This window comes from Amblyomma americanum, chromosome 2, assembly GCF_052857255.1.
Source record: "Amblyomma americanum isolate KBUSLIRL-KWMA chromosome 2, ASM5285725v1, whole genome shotgun sequence".
In the NCBI taxonomy this organism is placed as follows: Eukaryota; Metazoa; Arthropoda; class Arachnida; order Ixodida; family Ixodidae; genus Amblyomma; species Amblyomma americanum.
Genome location: NC_135498.1, coordinates 207,025,483 through 207,033,520, shown reverse-complemented (window position 1 = coordinate 207,033,520; position 8,038 = coordinate 207,025,483). Strand labels below are relative to the sequence as shown.

The window sequence follows — 8,038 nt, the reverse complement described above, 5'->3', positions numbered from 1 at the left end:
TTCATGCAACGAAAAGAAAAAAAAACAATATATTAAACGATTAAGGTTGTCAGCTAAAAAAGCTACCGTAAAATTAAATACATCTTATATGTTTTTGCCGTTGTGGGCCTTTGCGACATCAGCGACGTGAGCTTGAGCGCGAATACGCGAATGGCGCTATGAATTTCCCGTGTTGCTCCTTAAATTGCAAATGGCGCGGCTGCGCCGCCAACTTTTAGACATGCTTGCAGAGGTAGTCGGTGCGAACAGTTGGAAGTTCAGTCGACTGGAATTGCTCAAGGAAAGTCAGCGGCACTGCATTTTTATTGTTTCTGTGCATTGCGAGTGACTTTGGCGGCAGCCACTCGGCAACGTCTCCGGTTTGGCGAACTTGTGAGAAGGTGAGCCTTTTGTTCTCAAATTTTGAAAGCGGTTTTTTGTTTGTATTGTAACCCTGCGTCTCGTCGCATGTTATGTTCACGATAACATCAGTACAACGTGCATGCGCTTTCTGTCTCTATTTAGAGTAATATTGGTCGATCAGCGTAAACTTTTGGATTCAATTAGCACGAACTGTCCATGTTGGTACTGCGTGTCGAATGTGTTTTGAGATGATTCTGAGCGGGAGATGGTGTTCTGATAATTTGTGTACTACCAGATATAGTCTAGACATTTGAAACCATTTATCACACTGAAACAAAGTTGGAAAACTGTTTTGTGTTTATGCATCTGCTGTCCTTAAACTTGACTTTTCGGCAATCATTCGCATGGCTCCTTTGGATCTGGAAAATTGACTACTGTTGCCAGGGGTGCCTGGTAGCAGAGCTCCTGGGGACGCCCAGTGGGTCATTTGTTTGTCCAAGTGCCCAGTACCAAAGGTACCATTCCTGACATTTTTTCCCAGTCCGTTAACCTCATATTCCTTGCAAAGATTACAGTATGTAATCAGGTAGTAAAAAAATTGGTAACTTCTGCATATTTCAGAACAGTTCAGAGAAATGCACATGCAGCATCAGTATTCTCTCGGTAGAATTTCTGAGACCTGGATTCATTTCTTCTAGGACTGTGGCAAGCAATAGGTCAACTGTACATAAATTTATTTTCCTCTGGTGCAAAGTAAAGAGTGCAAACGTCATAAGACAAGTCTCTAGTCTGTTTCATTCTCACTGCATTTGGCCAAAGCATAATATGAAATTGTGCATGTTTTATGCCCTAGTTTCCTTTACATTGAGCAGTAGATATTGACAGTGAATAGCAAGGCAACTCCACTCACTGACGGTTTTGCCTTCGGCAGCAAAACAGGGAATACCTTACCCCATGTGTTATCTCGACAGACTGAAAACTGCGATGGACAGCTGCGTCCACAGCTGCTATCACCTCCCAAGTGCATGCGCTCGTAAGACACATAATAACTCTGGATTGCCATTAACATAGCCTTGCTTATTGCAGTTGCCGATAAACACCTCATAAGTGGTACTATTATGCACTCTTTTCTTTGGCACTATGTATGAGCTTCTGTTTTCGCGCTTTCTAGAAATAATGCATGCAGTTTTGAACTGCGAAAAGAGAATTTATGTTTAACTAGATTGTCATGTCAGTATGTTACAGCCAAATTGTACATTGATGTCAGTGCTGGTGGTTTCTTTTCATTATTTTAGGAGAATGTTATAATTTTACCTATAGCAAATAATAGCTCTCACTAATTAGCTGATTTTGTCATGTCCAGTATTCTGATATGCTAAGCCACCAAAGCATGATTTAGAATGTTGTCAGAACTAAAGGCACTGAGTCTTTTGTGTCAGTAAAAAATGTGCTTTATACCCCTGTCACATGGCATTCCTCGAAGGCCTTTCCAGCAAAGGCACCATTTTTCACCAAAGGAGCGAAAGCTTAAAGGAGCAGCGATGCAGCTACACGGTGCAGCCCAAAGGTGAAAGTCGTTCAGGCTTAGTACCCGCTGCTATACTCGAGGTGGCTGAAGTGAGTGTTCTAAAATTAAAGTGGTGTATTCTGTTCATTCGTTGAGCTTTGACAATTTTTTATTCTGATTGCTTCCTTAAAAGTACTGCAACAGCTACTCTCATCAGCAGGAGCAGGTTTTGTACGTGTATTGCCTTGGCCTCCATGGGCGCTCGGTGTTGCCGCAACACTTTCACTGTCTTGAAATTTGAATATAAAACATAAACACCCGTACAAAAACCAAAGCCAGACACACCTTTCGTATTTGGAAAAAATGTTTTCAAACATTATTAGCTTATGTATTTTTTTTATTGCTTTTACTTTTTGACTTTGGATGGTACTGCGATCACAGCTTCTCGAATGCCGCATCTTCGGGCTCCGAAGGTCTCGGTTGAGCGCCTTCGCCTCCAAGGCCCTTAGCGACAAATGCGCAACATTTGTACCGGGTAGCTGCACTCCTTACGCCTTTGGATATGATTCTCAAAGGCCTTTGCGGTGCCCGTGTGACAGGGGTATTAGTGTGGTACGGCTGCCTGAACACCTGTCCCTGGTATCTCACAAACTGAATAAGGAAGGGAAAAGCCTCAGGGTGCTTACCGACGTTTCGACAAGAGGAGCATGAACCTTGACCAGGCATGATAGCTGCTAAAGAAGATTAACCGGTTGACCTACAAAACTGTGAAAACAAAAAAGCCCAATTCAGTAGAAACGAATCTTGGGGTATGGAGTGTGGATAGTGGGCTTGAATGGCTTTATGTCCAGCCACAACAGGTGGCTTGGTATGGCTGGCTGCCTTTTCCTGAAAAACTAGGATAAAGGAATTAAGGAGCATGGCAGAATAAAATACCAGTGGGGGTGGGGGGCAAAATAATTTGAAGTAAAAAGAGAAAATGAGGGCAGGTTCGGAGAAAAGGCAAAAAGAAGGGGGAGGGGGAGGAGTATGGCAGCCAAGGTTCCGAGAAGTGTTGTCAGGAGGTGCAGGGCGTAAGGTTAAAGTATAACGATAAATTAAAGAAAGCAGGAAAGGAGGGGGAAAATGTGGGTTGGGAAACCTCTGACCATGTGCAAGGCCTTTTCAAATAATTATGCCAATTCCGGAATGTACAGAGCTGGCCACATTTAGTGCAAACATGTGAGCGCATGGCCGCACTCTTTAGAGGTCCACTGTGTGCGGCGCAGCCACTCATCGCTGCAAAATGGCGCAAGAAGAGATGCACCTGGATGTGGTGCTTCGTGTCATGTTACACTTCGATGTGTGGCAATGTCAGACACAGTGGCCCAAAGAGCACAGCCATGTGCTCGCGTGTTCGCACTAAGAGTGGACAACCCTGTACTTGATTCTAAGTTTCCTCTGTATATGTTGACCCCAGACGAAAACAAGTTGTCTTGTCGAAACGGCAAGCACCCTGAGATTTTTCCTTCCCTTGTTCACTTTTTGAGTGTCAAGAAACCATCTGCCTACTCTCTCTGTACCATGCACTCCACATCTTGTACGGTTATCTTTGTATGTATACACCAGTGATAAATCATGAAGGAAATCAAGGGATTTGTATTTGTATTGCTTAACACTTACTTTAAAGCTATATCATGAGGGTATAGTTGAAAATGTGCTACGGGGGCTTGGTTGTGTGTCGTGACTAGTTTCTCTTTATCAGGGCTACTTGACAGCCACCATGAAACGCAGGCTTTTGAAAAGTCGTTCCTCATATAAAAGAGCGTTTCCACTGTTACAATGGAAATGTTATTTGCTAAAAACTTCAATCATTGCAGTTCAGGAATTGATATTTTTCAAATAACTAACCTGAAGTTCAAAACCTGCAGAAGGAACTATGTAACTTTTTTCCTGCCTTTAAAACCCAGTACTTATTTGCCAGTTTCAGCAAGCAGAGGTCTGTTTCATGGCACATACTTTCCACTACCTTGCATGAAAATTGTGCAGTACAGGCCCACCATAAAACTAGGGGCATAGTATACTGCTTGTATGCAACTACTTTGGTGTTAGACCATTCTTTTCATTTGCAACTGGTTCATAAAAGGCCTATTCTGGCAAAAGGCATTTAGCAAAATTAGCTTCCTCTGAATGCTTCTAAGGATAACTTTAGTTCATTCAGGAAAATATATATTGACAATATCTCTTAAAGGCATGATTGTCCATATTAGCTCTTGTTACCTCACAGTATTTAGTTTTGTGCCTCCAGCATCACTGACTTGCATCATATGTTAAATAGAGTAGTAAAAAGCTCGCTGTTAGTTTAAACCACAACTCATGATGGGGCTGTGCACTTTTTGTTGTGTTACATGAAATATTCTTATTTATGAAACAATTTCTTTCAGCTGCACCTCACATGATTCAAATTCCATCAGAAGAAAGGCTGTAACACAACATTGCTCACTAACTGTTGCTTTCCCAGCACATAACATGCCATAACAGCACATAGCAGGTAAGATGTGAACAAAAACAGTGCATGTATATGTTCCACACATGCATTTTGTGTGCTACCAACACTATGATATGATTAACTATGTCATGTAAGAGAGAGCACACAAATCATTTTTTGTATATATTGCAGCATGGTTATTTCGAGTTTTAAACTGGCCATTGAAACGACCCATTGTATCACCGCTGGTTACCCGATGGCACTGGGGATCGAACTCCACACCTACCGCTTGCGAGGCAGATGCTCGGACCACTAGGCCACTCCTGCGGTCCCCCCACTGATGTTGCTTACACCAGGCGCTGTTAAAGCCCCGGTATGTATGTTAAATGCATTTTAGAAAACCATTCACTTCCAAAGTACCATTTCATCTTTATAGCAAAACCACAGTTCGCCTAGCTAGACAAACCTGCTGCATACAAGCCAGCAGAAGGGTTGCACATACATGCTTCGTTAGGAAAACATAAAAATCAAGCAGAGCCTGCCCTTCATGGTGCATTATACCCTGATTTTGAGCAATGATCAAGATAGGCAGATGGTCATTTCATTGAACACTTGCATGATACATTCGTAGAATCGAAAAGACAAGTACTATTGCAAAATCTTCAAACAGTGTTTATTCTCAAAGAAAACATATCATGGAAAAAGTGTTGGATTAGTTATGGTGCACCTTGTATGGGGAAAGGGGCTCCCACTTTGTGAAAGGCTTAATTTTGGAATAACGAGAGCGTTTAAACTAGTTGGGTTACCATGTTTAGATAGTGGATGTGCTCAAAAAGACACTGGAAGTAAGCGCACTGTGTGGAAATCTCTTTCTGTATCCTTGTCTTTTCGAGCGCTTTCACGATCTAAACTTAATTTTGCAAGAGAGCAAGGGAAACAAATATTTAAATTCTGATAATTAAGGATAAAAGATCATGTTTCATTGTGTTGCTTAAAGTGTACATTGTATCACTATTGCTGTATTGCAGCACTTCTGTCGTGGCCTTGCATTGCAGCCTCTTGACTTTTGTTTATATAATAGGCAGTCCTTTTTTTCATTCGATTGCAACACTTTAGGAGTTACTACAGAGTTGCGTGGTAGCGAACTCTCAGATTAACGGTTTGCTTTATTACGCCCGCATAACTTGCTAAGTGTTGCACTGCAGTCTTGTTACTAGAACAGCCTCTTGAAAGTATTCAGCCTGGTGGTCATTGAGGGTTACTGTTCACATATCAAAATGCCGGATCAGCTGTATACTCTTTACAGCTACCAAAACTATGGTACATTTCATGACATGCTGGCTGAAGAGTGCTGGAGCACCAGATTGGGGATTTGGATGAAACAATTTTCAAATGTGTGCTCGGTATCATGCTGTTTTGTTCCAGTTGTGGAGAGGTTTTCTCTTCAAATTTGTTCTGTCAAACATTTAAATTTTTGGCAATATGTTGTTGCTTTTATCTTGTGTTCTCTTTGTTGTTGAGGTTTAGTATTTTTGGCACAAGCACTCCACTCTATTAATTTTTAGTATAATTTAAAATTTGTAGGGCACGTCATGAAGAATAATACTTCTACTTGAATAATCTGCATGTGTTTATGTTCTCATTGTTGATATAAAAACTTAGTTGAGACAGCTTGTATTTTAGCTCTGGCTAGAATTTTTAGGAGAGCCTCAGTAACATAATCACATGACCAACACAAATTTGGTATTATTGTTTGTGCAATGAAAAACAGTTTTAAAATAGTTATTAACAGCTGTCAGTGTAGGACTGGCCTAAAATGTTTTGTGCTTTATGTAGCTCTTCTCTGAGGCAGGATTAATTCATCTGCACCTGCAGCCTGATACCGGCAAGATACCAATTCTTGGGTGAACTTATGATTTTTTTTCACTGAGCAAACTTGCATCATCTTGAAGCATGGAACTTGAGCTGATTCTTAACAGCTCTAGTGTAGCGAATTTCATTATCCTCATTGCTTAGTTTACATTCACCTCAGGACAATGGCCTTTTCCAGTTTAATTATCTGTGTCTTGCACCAGCTACATGCCACACTATCAGAAATCACCTAATCTTATCTAGTGAGCTTATAATCAGCTATCTCCTGCTATATTTTCCTTAGGGTGAAATTCATTTTGTTGCGATACAATGCACAAGCTGTTTCCTGGCGTGGTGCTCAGCTTATCTGGAATGAAATGCTTGGGAAATGGGTCTCTGATTTCACCTTGAGTAGACGAAATTAACTTGTGCTAAGGCACTCTTTGGGCACAGATGCCCTTGTGCCATTAAAATCCATCAAATTCATTATGTTGCCCTAAGATACCATTGGTGATTCATTCTCTGCATTGTATGCCCTGGCCAGATCCATTTTCTTCTTTTAATTTCTGCCAGAATATTAACAACTTCCTTGTTCATCCCTGTTATGGTTTCACTCGGTCAGTTGTTCTATTAATAATTATAATCACTTTATTGAAAACATATTTTGGGCTAAATGACATCAAGTTTGCCACTCTGCATAATGATATATATGTTTGGTCTTGTATGTCTTTACTTGTGTGGTAATGTTTATTTTGTGCTCACTGTCTAAACAACCTTATTTGCCTATGATATCCTAAGCCGTTCTATACCTATTTTCCTTCCCCCTGGCTCTTTTTCTTTTCAGTCATTCCTCCTCTTTCCTTTACACCGGCCATTGGTCACAAGGCTGCTATGGGAACGACAGTCAGCACTGGGCCCTTTTTTGTTCATGGAACCTGCACTCCTACTGTTAACACTAATAGTACGTTATCAGTATTTTTGTGATACTGCATTTATTGTTATTTATGAAGTAGTTGGCTAAGGCAATGGTAGCAATGTTGGATATTGCAATATATTAAGCATATATCTCACTTGCAATATATCAGTGTGTTCACTATTACACTACCCTCTATTTCTTTCAGTTCAGTTATTTGGCTATAGATATATTGTGCTGCTTTCCTAGTTTAGTCCACTCAAACTAAAACTTTGCTCTTTGTGTCACAGGTAGAATCTACAATGATTGCTGCTCTGTGTCTTGTAAGCAGGAGGCAGTGTTCAATGGAGCCATGAACTTTCCTTGGAATTGAAAAGCCTTTGCCGTATTACGCGCTGAACCATGAGTGTGAAGAGGAAAATGTCATGTCTTGATTTCTGCAGAGGTGAGCCATTGCGGTGAATCCACCAGCGCGAAAGACAGGGATGAGAAAAGAGACAAGACAGGTGCTGACTCGCGACTATAGTTTATTGGCGTGAACAGGGAATATATAAAAAGCCAAGCAATACCATAAACCATGTAGTTACAGATAAGCATACAGGACAACATGAGTCAAAAATCGCCCTCAACATTTCCCTGATCGAGTTAGTCCAACTGATTGTGTGTTAACACGATAGACAAAACACACATTCTTCACGGAGTCATAAGATGTGTCTAGCCTCGATAATCTCCCATTTAATCTCTCTGAATTTACTGCCAAAATGCGTGTTGCCAAAAGGAAAGGGTAGCAGACTTCACATCCCGTGCAGTGTACAGCAGAGTTACCCCAACCACCTAGCCAAGCCCCTACCCTCTTGTGTTCCTGTAGTCTTACATTCATACACCTTCCAGTTGCACCTACGTAAACCAGACTACAAGATAATAATATTTGATACCACATTCATTTTACAAGGTACAT

At 41.0% G+C, this 8,038-nt stretch overlaps 1 long non-coding RNA gene across 1 annotated transcript; it reads left to right on the top strand.

The window, feature by feature from the left end:
- The first annotated feature begins 218 nt into the window (after window positions 1-218).
- LOC144119433 (uncharacterized) lies at window positions 219-7,497 on the top strand. The gene is made up of 6 exons (XR_013312364.1): window positions 219-380; window positions 787-857; window positions 4,273-4,379; window positions 4,509-4,689; window positions 7,012-7,128; window positions 7,371-7,497. It is a non-coding gene; the product is annotated as an uncharacterized LOC144119433 (long non-coding RNA).
- Window positions 7,498-8,038: the final 541 nt, after the last annotated feature.